Source organism: Lolium rigidum, chromosome 2 (assembly GCF_022539505.1).
Source record: "Lolium rigidum isolate FL_2022 chromosome 2, APGP_CSIRO_Lrig_0.1, whole genome shotgun sequence".
Lineage (NCBI taxonomy): Eukaryota > Viridiplantae > Streptophyta > Magnoliopsida > Poales > Poaceae > Lolium > Lolium rigidum.
This window is the reverse complement of record NC_061509.1, coordinates 115,397,125-115,410,265: the sequence shown is the minus strand read 5'-3', so window position 1 is coordinate 115,410,265 and position 13,141 is coordinate 115,397,125. Positions and strand designations below refer to the sequence as shown.

General features: G+C 38.2%; 2 long non-coding RNA genes across 2 annotated transcripts; both read left to right on the top strand.

Annotated features, from left to right (window-relative positions):
* The first annotated feature begins 1,922 nt into the window (after positions 1 to 1,922).
* On the top strand, positions 1,923 to 4,554 carry LOC124687139. Its single transcript, XR_006998106.1, has 2 exons — positions 1,923 to 1,962; positions 4,285 to 4,554. It is a non-coding gene; the product is annotated as an uncharacterized LOC124687139 (long non-coding RNA).
* A 1,995-nt stretch (positions 4,555 to 6,549) lies between these two features.
* On the top strand, positions 6,550 to 7,374 carry LOC124691151. Its single transcript, XR_006998810.1, has 3 exons — positions 6,550 to 6,612; positions 6,866 to 6,917; positions 7,303 to 7,374. It is a non-coding gene; the product is annotated as an uncharacterized LOC124691151 (long non-coding RNA).
* The last annotated feature ends 5,767 nt before the right edge of the window (positions 7,375 to 13,141 follow it).

Here is a 13,141-nt window from a genome sequence, read left to right as displayed (position 1 = left end):
TATGTACTGAGATTTTGCGCAGGAAGGGAACATTCTGGTTGTGTTTAGATTTGCCTACGATTGTTTGTTTATGTCTTATGTTGATTAGTTGGCGAGGAAGTAATTAGTATCCAGATAATATGTTCATATACGAGGATTCTAAGGCAGTGCTTCTATTCTAATTACTAGAAAAGTTGTAAACCTAAGTGTGGCTGGCAGGCAAATATGTAAGGGTCTATTTGATCTATTCTATAAGTTATATAGATCTTGGTGAACTGTACATGCTCATGTAGCTTCTTGACAACCAATAAGACGAACCTGAGTACACTGATCAACTGTATGATAGTAGCTTTGACTGTAAGTGATGAGCCTCTAGCTACGGAGCAGATTTTTCACCTTAGAGAGATACAATAAAGTTCCATTTAAATTGCTCGTGTAGTTTATTATGTGCTTGAGGTTTCGCTGTTGTGAGCTAACAAATGCAATTATGTTGTGTTGATGATTATTCCTGTAGCTGTGTAATTGTTCCACTGTGCTTGATTCTGTTTGGTTAGATGGCTACATTACTAATTTTTTGTGACATTCCTGACATGATATGTGCATGATATATGGAAAAGTTAAATTATCTACCTGTATATTGACATGCTGTTAACTATTTATATTTTATCTTTTGCAGAAATACTTTTGAAGTTTCTAGGTTGCCTCTCTTCTTTGTCTATCATGTTGGACCTTTCATCCAGAAAGTAAGGCACCCTCGCTGTTGACTTCCAAACTAAATTCCTCCTATTACTAAAACTGGGAGTATTCCTATTTTTATTTTGGCCTATTAACTTTTCATCCGTGCTTTGATTTTGCCTCATGTAGCCAACTGGCGTCTTAACCGATGTCGTGTCCATAGGGCATGATTTCCGCGGTGAATCTGGGTTGATTTCGTTGTTTGTTTGTACACTGATTTAAGGGATTTTCCTTGACCCTTTTATTGGCTATAGATGGCAGAACTCATGGATGGAGGATTTTGTTTCTATCAGCTCCTGAAAACTAAAAGGATGGTTGAAAATGAAGCCAACAACAGGGCTTATATACTGCAATATTTGTAGATCATTTATGATGCTCTAGATATTCGTTGTACTTACGCAGTTTCTAATCTCCTATTAATGTTTGATATCGTGCAATTTCAGGTACAACTTTTAGACAAAATCAACGAGCAATGTCTGCTATCATGGACACAAACTTGCTAATATTGAAGAATTTATGAGCTACATTTTCTTCCTTAAATGTCTTGAGTCATGTACAATAATGTGTTTATGCGGCTTATGACTATCTTTGCTAATGATGGCGGTGATAAGATGCAGAAGCAATTATCTCTAGAAGTTCTTGTGTACTGAGCTATTGTTGTGACTATCTTCTTTCTTTAATTACAATATATTTTGTGATGTGCAGTTCCAGTTTGGTACAAATTTTGGCACTTCAACTGTTGTATAGACCTTTTCAGCCAAGCGAATATTTTGAATATATGTGCACATAAGGTATCCATTCTCTTTTTATATTCTCTACATCACTACAGTTTTTGAGACCTTTCAGATCATAATATGGTGCAGACTCATAATAGGAATTTGTTTTAGATCTTCAATAATGGAAGTATCTGCTGTTTCAAGATTTTAACCATTCCCATGTTTATTAACCTATGAGTCAGGGCCTAAAAAAGAAAACTACTAGAGGATTGGAGGTCAAATATGCAAGGGGAAGTTTCTTTCCATACTGGGGATCAATGTTGGAACCCCAGTCTTCCGCGAAGATGTCCTTCATAAAACCGATACTCAGTGTTGACCAGATCAATCATGATAGAGGGAGTAAATCAACCAGCATAGGATCTACTTTTGATTGGACTGATGGGCAGAATTTAGCCGCCAATAGCTAATCATCAACCCAGAATACAACGGCATTAACACTCTTGAAAGTGTTAAAGAATGCATGAGTATGAAGGTATGTACGGCTTCCTTCTTTCTAACTCATGTTTATGAAACGTCATGATGGTGAAAGGACGGATAATTTTTTGATGAATCTAAGGACTGAACAAAAAAAGATAACAAAAAATACAGTTTTTTTTGTCAGGTTGGATGCTATATATAGACATGTAGTGTTCGCTCCTACCAACCTGATTTTGAAGCAATAAAATTTCTTGCCTATAGTTGGTCGTGCCATGGCTCCTTTTTTGTTGTGTAGGTGCTGCTTGTTAAGTTCTGATATATAATGGTTGTACTGCAAGCAAGTTGGTCATTCCGTACTGTTTTACTTAGTGCACATGGCAAAACCTAATTCAGATCATGGACTTACGGGCAAAATGTGCGATGCCTGGCAACGTATGAGTTTTTATATGTGTCATGACTACTACCCTGTGCACATCTAGGGCTCCAAGTCCCTAAATAATGACTTTGTATGCCTATTTCATGATAACTCTGATCTCAATGTGCAATGCACCACAACTATTCAGTTTAGCTAACAGATTTAGAAATGGGAAAATCTTAATACAAGTAATGTAGTATTTAAGGATTGAGATTTATGTCCATTTTGATGGGAAGGTGCTACCGTGGACATTTTATCTGGAGATTTTACAATTTTCCAAAATGTCCTTTACCTTTATTATTTGCCACATGACCACCACAGCACCACCTGTCATTGACTGACATGTGGTGGTCATGTGGCAAAATAATAGAGGTTCAGAGAAAAATGTGGCAAATTATTAATGAAGAATTAAACATTTTATTCCCGTTTGATGTTTGGTTGGAAATGCCTGAGCTATAGTTGATGTTTGAGATATATCATTAGGAAAATATTATTCATTGGCAGGTGATAGGTGTTCCCGAAGCTGGAGTAGTCCTGCTAGCTATGAACAAACTTTGCTGAAAAATCTCATTAATTACTTCAAAAAAATTAGGACGTGGGAAACACATAGATAGAAGTAATTATTAGGTCACGGAGCATAGTAAACGAATATGATGCCAATGCTGATGCATAAGGTCGTTGATAATTTTTCGGTATCTTACAGTGGGTGGCACATGACTAACTCAACTATTTAGGTGCAAAACAAAATAAATATAGAGCAAGTTGAAATATTGCATTTTCACGTGTTATGTTAACAGATAACGTAACCGCTGAATGTTTGGGTTTAATAGATAGGTTGCAAGTATGTAAGGTTGTGGTCTCCTCGGGGCTGATATTTTGCCTAAAGGTTTTCATGCAGTTTTAGCTTGCATATAATGTCTAATGTTGTGTAAGTTTAGTGGCACAAATCAGTTGGAAGTGCCACAGATCTTATGTCTACTTGCTTTTAAATGGACCATATTATTTTAATTTTTATCTAATCTCTCGATCTCTTCATGGTCCTGAACCCTAGAAAATATGCTTACTAGATAGGACACCGCCTCCCAGTGAAGCTGTCTTAAAACTAATTGCCTTATCTAATGCATAAAAAAATGAGACCAACAACACGAGGAGGAACCCTTATGGTTTTTTTTATTAAGAAAGAGCCCAGGCGTGTGAGATACCACAATTCTGCACCAGACTGTAGTCGAACCCTGACCAGCAGTCCAATGCATAAGTTATATGTAAACCTATCACTTAGGACGTATATATGTTGTTGGGTTGTTCTTGTCTAAGTTTCTGTTTGTTACTTTTATGGGTTTTTTCTAGAATCCGAAAAGGTCTGAAAGAATTCATTTACATGGTTTATATACAATAGAAGGTGTTAAAATATTCAGTGATTTTGTAGCACAAAAGAAGTGATAAGGGAGATGCATTTTTAAAACATGGAAATGTTCCAAATGTTTCCTCTCATACAAGCTTTGGCTGATTTATTAGTGGATATATGCTCTCAGTTTAGTTCCCACCTTATCTTATAGACAAGTACTAGATGGCTAAAACTCTGCCCTGACCATGCATAAAACTTGCTGCCAACCTGCTCTCATTAGATTAACTACAAGTTGCTTAGATGCAATCATTTTTTTTTCTAAGATTCACATTTCCTACATTTTTCTCCTGAATTTGGTATGTATTTCCCTTTGACTAATCTACATGTCACACATAACTGAGATGGTTATGATGAATACAAAATGTTAAAATTGATTGGTAGTAGCTTGTGGGCTCCATTAACTTTCTAAAATTATTAGATTCCGTGTGCTGCCAATAATAACTTGAGGCTAATGGGTTCTCATGTTTCTTATACATTCAGTTAGTAAACGTCCTAGACATTTCCTGTTCATTAAGATAAGTACTTTTATGCTAACAATATTTCTTGTTCATTTGCAGGTTTTCATCAGACCAAGGTATGTAAGCATGAAAGAGGACTGGTGTTGATGCTGGATATAAGCGAGTCACTATTGTTCATTACAACTCACCAGATCTATACCTATAATCTCTCAGCTACATATTTCTGGAACATTGTCGAACTATTTTCAAGTTTGAATAGACTATTCCTGACACTACAAGTGTAAGTAGTTTTTAAATTCGACTTTCTTCGTTTAAGGAAGCACGTTGGTTTCATAAAAAAAATAAGAGTGGGCTGGTCTGCTTTGATAATATGATCGTTCACTTCATTCTATCTTGCTGTTTGATCCGCACTTACATTACAGCGGTATGATCTGGTTTGGAAGCTGGATGCATGATCTGCGGGCTTCTGTTGCTCTTCGTGCGGCTGGACTTCATCCAAGCTACTTCTCTAGCGGCCAGCTCTAGATTACTTTTTGGAAAAATGTGGTGTTTCCCCCGAATGTTGTTCACGTATCATCCAATTGTTTTCTGCACTTTATTGCCTACGGTAGCGTCTTCACGGGTCTTGCCTAAATTTCCATGACATGTACATACATATCAAAATATGTCAGTAACTTCTATACTCGGTAAAATACAACCAATGCCAAAGGGATGAGTCGAAGACCCAGTAGTTATTTGAGAAAACTAAGGTACTAGATGCCCCTTTTCCTTCCTTTGTTTTTCCATATATTTTCTAATGTTTTCCCTTCATGTATCTGCGGTTCATTGATTGCTTAGTAGGTAAGGTAATATCTTTAATGCATGCATTAACCAATAGCACTATATTCAAGCCTGGGATATCTTAATTCAGACCTTCTTTGAAGATGGTTTTCTTTGATTTATTTCGCATTTTCTACAACAGATGACCCTCCACCCCTTATATACACGTTACTCTCATTGGTTGTAACCTGCATACTTTCCTGATTTCTTACAATCAGTAGCTTGCATCTCTTCTTTTCCTATGCCTGCGTCTCTTCTTTTTGTATATCAAAGTGCTAGGATAATTTATGAGCTTCAGATATAACACGATAGCAGTACAAGTGGATATATATCATTGGCTTTTGCTTCATGCTGCTATCTCCGCTCTCATTTTTAGTTCTTCGTACTTTGTGCTACCTGCCATACTCTGTTTGGAGAAAAGACTTTGTACGCATGCTTAAAATTTATAAGAAATGGATTATTATATTGGTAACTATTTTTATCGCAATTATACGAAATAGATGTTGACATGAGTTCCACGGGGTCGTGCGCCAAGGCGCACATCTAAATCTAGTAGGCATTAGGATCAACTACCCAAGGAGGGGCACCAGCAGCACGAACAACAACATCAAAAGAGGAACCTTTCAGCGATAGCATAGTCCGCCTATCGTATTTTTTAGAACACAGTACAACGCAGACGCTCATAAACACGCACGTACAAACACCCCTATGAACGCACGCACGCACACCCTACCCCTATGAGCACCTCCGAGGGACTGAGCCGGCATATCTTGAGGTTGACGAAGTCACCACTGGCGCCTCGCTGTTGACGGGCACGTCACCTACCACTGAAAGCATAGCGCCGGTTAAATCCTGGAATAAATTCAGGTAAATGCAAACACCCATATCAAGTCTAGGACTTGAACCTGGGTGGACTGGTTCCACCACAAGGAACCTAACCACCAGAGCCAAGCTCTGTTTGCTAGTCCGCCTATTGTATATTGAGTACAAGCAAGTGCGTACCCCTTTGCCCTATCTGAGAGCTCTCCACGATAGCCGAGTAGCGCGCGGAGGGTTGGGCGTCTGCCTTGTTTCATCTCTACCCATTGGACCACGTGGCGGCGCAGAAAAAAAATGATTGCAAGGAGGGGGAAAAGAGGTCGCATCGTCCAGGGCAGAGAAACCCTATCCACGTTTCCTCCCTGCTGCCGCCGCCTCTCTCTTCCTGGTGCCTCTCCCCCTCTCTCTCTCCGTTCGTGCACCATCGTCCAGGGCAGAGAAACCCTATCCACCACTCGTTCACAAGGCAGCGGCGTCCATGGTGCGGGCTGAAAGAACACAGGGTCCAACTCCGCGGCTCGTCGGCCAGAGCGGCGTGACCCAGGCGATGGTGGCGGAGGCGGTGCTTCTCATGTGGTGCTGGACCACAGCGGATTGGCAGGCGGCCTCGTCTACGAGCACAAGGTGAGAAATACGAATTTGGAAAGATCAATCGCGTGGTCGTCCTCTGACTCGTTGCTTCCTATCTCTCGTGGCGAGATCTGCCGATCCATGAGGACGAGTTGAGGCGGACGCAGCTTGTCGATCTGGGCGACCTCCGGGGAGAGGGGCCGTTGACTGCAGGTTGAGGTGAGACGAGTTTTAAACCCTTGGCTCTCAGATTTCGAAGTTTGTTCATGCGGAGCATATTTGTGTTTGGATTTTGTGCTGCGGTTGCGGTATATCGTGGAATTTTCCCATCCGGGACTCACAGACATATCTGAGCTAGGATTTTTCTCTCTCTCGTAGTTTAGGATCAAATGTGCAAGTTTCTTTGCCCTTAACTATTTGTACGGAAGTGTTTGGTGATTTATTTGCCAAATTGATTCTGGGCATACTGCAGATATGTTTAGTCTGAAGGAAAAAGGGGAAGCTGTAAGAGAAATCCAACGTGGGTAAGTGTGGGTTGATTAAAGGAACTTACACTGGCATATGGCATGCATAGTGTGAACATTAGAGAAATATTCGGATGAGACTTGTGTCCTATTGATGCACTGAGCTGCACCTATAGGATTGTTTGAATTAGACTTTCATTGATCTGAACCCACGTAAAATAGCATAACTCACATCTAATAAAGAAAACTCTCCTTTGATTATTAGATGCACTGAGCTGCAGCTACAGGCCTATTTTCTTGTATGACGTATCGCAGTTTCTAGGAACCTACTCATTGCTGCTCTTGTTCTAGATTATTTTTTTGTGCTGCATGTTATTTATTAATATCACTCTGGAAGTCTGCTAAGAGGTGTGTACTAACAACATTTCTCTCCTTTTTGTTTTAGTATTGATACTGAAACATGGCTTTGGTGGTCTTGAGTAAATAATGGGAACAATTGTGGATGATTTGATGGCATGGTGGGTGTGAGATGGATTGCCAGAGTTGGATCTGGAGGTACAGTTTGTTGGAGAGGAGTCCTGGGGAGAATTAGATCTCCAATCTGGTGTTGTCGTGCTTCAAATAAGAATATATAGAATTTCAATTTCTAAGAATCAGTACGACAACCAGGTTATGTTCCATGCCTACATATTTGTGTTTTGTTGTTTTGAATGGAGTGGATGTCCTTTCCTGTGTGTTAGAGTTTTTTTTAATACTCACTCGTCCGTGGTAGAAACTTTATGGTTGAGAGTTCAGGTGTTATTTTCAGATTTTGGAAAGCAACCTTCGAGCTTCTAAACCAATGATCGATTTCGCAATATTTAGATTGCTGCTTCCTAGAATACCATGTGCTACATGAAAGTAAGAAGAGCTCATCTCGGATCATCGTGGCTCGGATATTGCAGGCCATGATAGGTGATTTTTCTTGCACTCTATGTGGCTATTTTCTTCTGTTCTTTTATTAGCAGAAATTACACCACATAAAGGGGTGGTGTACTTCAGCTGGTGTGGTAGCAGCAAGATCTTGCTAACGACGAGGGGAACAAACTTCTCACCCAATTTGGCAATTTGAGGTGCAACAAACGTGAATTACATCAGATTTTTTTTCATCCAGCATTCTTGGTTCAAAATATTTGTGCTCTCAATTTAAACTTAAATCCAGGCTGATGCATCCCACCTCTTTTGGCAACAAAATATGTTTGTAATGTACTTCTGTTTTCCTACCAGTAACTGGATTATTGTATGGAACCTGATGTATATGACTTGTGCTTAAAGAAAAAAGCTCCAAGCTCCAGGTAGCTCTGGTTTTTGCTGTTCAAATTTGAATTTGCTAGCTCTATTTTAGTATTTCTAGGATGTTCAATTTGTGTATGAAGGTGGTGAGAGATTTAGAAAGTGCCAAACTTGGTTTGAAACTACACGGGAAAACAAACAACTCAAAAGATAAGAGGTAATTGTTTTCCGGCTATTCCACGGTGTTATTGAACTTTATGGTCGAATTAAATGATGATTACATTAATATTTTGTGGCACAGACAATGTTGTGTGCACTCCATTATAGATCGAGGTTCCTCTCTCACATGCACACATACACAAGCATGCTTATAATCCTTGTTTTTACTGTACATGTCAAGTCCCTTTAAAATGAAAATGCTACTTGAGTCAATGGAGGTTGCTTAATTTCGCCTCTACTGTATCGTTTGCCACAGTAATTGTAAGATCCTTAAAACTAAAAGTCAGACATCATTTGACATGCTTCAAATGGTTTATGTTACTGCTTCTTAGAAATTGAAACTCCATATATTCTTATTTGGTTTAGGAAGTTGAATAGGATATTTTTTGAGACCTTCCATGTTGTTTTCTTGCATTATATATTATCTCATGTAACTCGTTCTAACAGTACCCTCCTTTGCATGTTTCAATTCATTCCACCGTCATATTAGTCATGTGCTAGGAAATGATAAAGTCATTGCATTGCAGAAGCAGAAGAGTAGATATAGATGGGAATTGCATGCATTGAACATTCTGAAATCCAAATGGTTTGAAACAGGTTCAAAAATGCAGGTAGTTTATGAGATTACATCGTGACCTGTTACTAATCAGTTCATGTGCTAACTTGTGTATTGTGAATCTTATGTGTTCAAAGTACTTCAGAATTTCATGTTTTATGTCATATAATTTGGTCTTATTTCTCCTTCAAATGTAGGTTACTGAGCTTCACGGTTTAAAAAAAAAGGGTTACTGAGCTTCACATTAAACCTTTTGTGAACCGTTTTTCCTCTCAATTGGACTACAGGTTAGCTCTAATATCTTCCACACGACAATAGCTTGTTGTTATATGGAATTAATGTTTTTTCGATCTCTTTCCCTCGACAAATTCAGTTACAAAGACCATTTTATAAAAATAAACATCAACCAGAAGTAGAGTTCATGGTGTTACGTGCTGCTTATGTTTTCTGTCAGCTATTACGTCGAATAGTTAACTCCATTATTTTTCCGTGGGTGCAACTAGCCATAGAAACAGGGGATTTTCGTGAATTCAGCCATGTTGATTCTACTTACAAGATAAGCAGGTTTGAGTACTGGACATTATGCTGTGCAGACGTGATGTATTAAATTATCAGAGCTGCTCAACTGAGCTTGAACCCAAAGATTACATCCAACCAGGTAAAGTACCAAACTCCCTTACGGCTTGTATTTTACCACCTACTGCTTAGTTCATCCACTAACTGATGTATATGTATATTATGCATTCAGTGACCTTTCTATTACTACTAGAGTAGGTATCTAATTATGCACTGGGCATACATATGGGGTTACACACTTTCTGATGCAAGATGGATCTTGGTTTCTGGTTGTTGGCATGTTACTAATGACCCTTCGATGGACATGCAATATGCTTTTCAGATCGATCAAGCTTAGACTTTTTTATAGCTTACTAATGACCTTTTGATGGACATGCAGATCTAAATATTTTCAACACTGAATATTGGTCTGCACATCATAGATATGGGTATTCAAGAATAAGCTGGGAAAAACATTTTAGATAATTAGAAGAACTTCCGTATGATGACCCTGGCAGTCATTGATTCTGCGTAAAGTATAAACTATGAACACCTGACTTGGTGATTTATGTTAGATTGCTACAAGTTATAGTTATTGAAAGGATGTATGACTGGTGAAAAGGATGTTTTATAAGCCTTGTAACCATTTCTTTGTACATTACCAAGAATGGATCATGACTTCAATTAAAGTCTTAATGCCACTTTTGCAGTTATTGTAATATGTTCCATATTTAGATTTGAAGGATCTTGGGTAGATGCCATTTTTGCATGATGGGACTTCTGGTGAGATGGGTGAATAGTTTCACCGAGCCTCAGTATGTTATAACTAACATGTAACACTGCACTTTTTAGAACTTCAGTCTGCATTAGGACGTAATTGAGCCGCATCTGACCGGTTAGGAGGCGCCCCATGGGGCGCCCCAACCACTAGTTAAGGAAAAAGTACATATGAGTAATAAGGCTGAAGAGTTGGATGCCAAATAATTCTAGAGCCGCACAAAGCAGTTCTGTGAAATATCTAAGCCTTAAGCTCAGTTCAACCAGCAGAAGTACGACAATTATTTACCCACAACCGACCTGTCAACCCACACATTCAGGAGATATGTTGACAAATAAGAAATAACGACAAATGGGGAAATGATTTTTTACACTTGCACAATATTGTTTGCCATAAATGTAAATATAGTTCAGCAAAGCTTAACTTTTGAGCTAGTCGTATGCATTATGATATAAGCTAGCCATAGCCAATTTAACCACATTCTTGTGTACCAACATTCACATCACACAAAGGATTCAGAAAAGATATACACCCATCAAATATGTATGGCAAGAAAGATACAAGGAATGCTCCAATGATCATAAAATAAAATCAAACTGATGGACATATAAATAAAGATAACCTAGAAGCAGCAGAAGTATCACAACATTTTAAGTGTGGCATTCATAATAAACACACAACAAAATTAACAAGTTCTCAGCTTAATTAGCAATACACATAGAAAATGTATAAACCATTTTTTGATTTTTGAATATGTTTATTTACCTCTGGTTACTTAGGGTACAATATATGTAATATTAGGGGAATAAACAAAAAGTTATTAGTGGAAGAGAGAATGAGAAAATTTTGTAGAACAACAAATCAAGTATTCAGCATAAGGTACCAGACCAATAGTTAAATCTAATGTTTTCATTATATAAATAATATGCATACGTAATACATCAATTCAAGCAAGTAGTGATATGGAACCTCCTAAAAGGGTAATCTATGAACTAAATATCTCACAATCCAATGCCAATCTCATTAGCCATCAGAATAGGCAGATATCTTATATGAGTTAATTCTGAATGAACCAGATTCTTAATTGAACAATTATATATCAAAAATTACATCAGAGCTATGGGATGAAGTAACAATATCCTAAAAAAATTACCATTGAAGAAATATATTAACAGCAACAAAGTGGCACTTAGCATGACCATGCTTACCAGTCTTTGAGGTAGAAATCTCAACCACCTGCAGCATAAGTTCATTAAACACAAGGTGATCAGGCGAAAAACATAAATTTAGAGCAAAGGAAACATCACAGATTCTGAGCTAAATTGAGAGGCATCCAAGTTTACTCTAGTTGAAAATACTTCTCTGTAATAAGATAACATAACGCTTAAAGATTTATGAGAAATCTAGCTCAAGAAACAACAATGCAAGGTCTATACTCAGAAGAAAAAAAAAAGAGCACCAGATAGTTTTGTTTACCCATGAAAGCAAGACTCATCATCATGCTTGAAATCACAACATGGAAAAAGCTAATTTCATAGAAACCACAAAATGTACTTTCAATTTGAACATGGAGAAAACAAAGCACATGGAAATATTACGAAGAAAGTAAAAGAATATTCAAACAAAGAAATTCTTTCAAATATCACCATTGGAATAAATCACAATGATGATTGCCTGTATAAATAAATCAGTATGTGCATTCTCCTTCATATAACAATTAATAGACCCGCTTCCGAGGTTGATGTAAATCATCACCGAATAAAGCTTCACATCATTTTTGGATTGGGTCATACCAATATCCGGAATACAAGTAAAGGTCATGGCAGAGACCACTTATAAAATCCTATTAGGGCCTATTATTGTTTCGCTTTGGCCCACCTTTCAGCAGGTGGCAGTGAAGTAATTTCCATGTAAGCAAGCATGATGCCGAAATGTAAAAAAAATACGAAACTTTTACCTTGCACAATGCAAGAGTTGAAACACCTTTCCATCGCCTTCACGCATGTCGACCCGCTGGTGTCCATCAGATTGAACATGCGGCTGCATCATGGAGAGATGGAGAAGATAGCACGATCCCGCTAGCGAAGAAGAAGGTGCTCTTTTCCTCACGGGCCTTGAAGCCATTGAACCTAGCCCATGCGCCGCATACCGCACTCGTAGCAATATTACCTGAGCGGGACATGGCCAAAGCCGACACACATTATTTAATTATAAGAAGACAATACACGGTATCGTTGCAAAATTCAGAATTTGCTATTCCTCATAACGAGTAAACCCACTGTCCGTAGGCTGTGATCCGGTAAGTTGTAACCCGACAACATGCAGTTTTGACAAATATCAAATAGAAATAATTTTCCAAGGAATTGCAACTAAACAAGCCAATGTTCTGAATTCATTTTGCCATACATATTAGAAGGAAAAACTTATGAAGCATAGATATAGTAGAATGGTGCATCAGACTTATCCGGAAGACCTTCAACATGATATTTTAGCTTTGCATTCAGACTATTAATCTTTTAGACAATCAGATTGCCGATCACAATTATCATTGTCTTCCAAAATTCAAACCGCTAATGAAAGACCACGATAATCTACGCTCATAGACACACGACATGATCTGATAATTTAGGAGTAGCTACTGTTAGGTTACACATCATACCATGGATGCAATAGCCTCTGTTAGGCTTGAAACCATGAGCTTCTCAAGCAAAGCCGTCATTAAAATCTGCACCAAATGATCTAATGTTTACACACACTATATAAACGTTGAAATAAAAAAATCAAAACAACAACCACACAGACAAACACGCATCTCTTACTCTCAGATAAGCAAACCACACCACTCAATCTTGTCGGCCTTTCCACTGTTGACACCCACCACAACAATCAGAAATCTGAGAAATA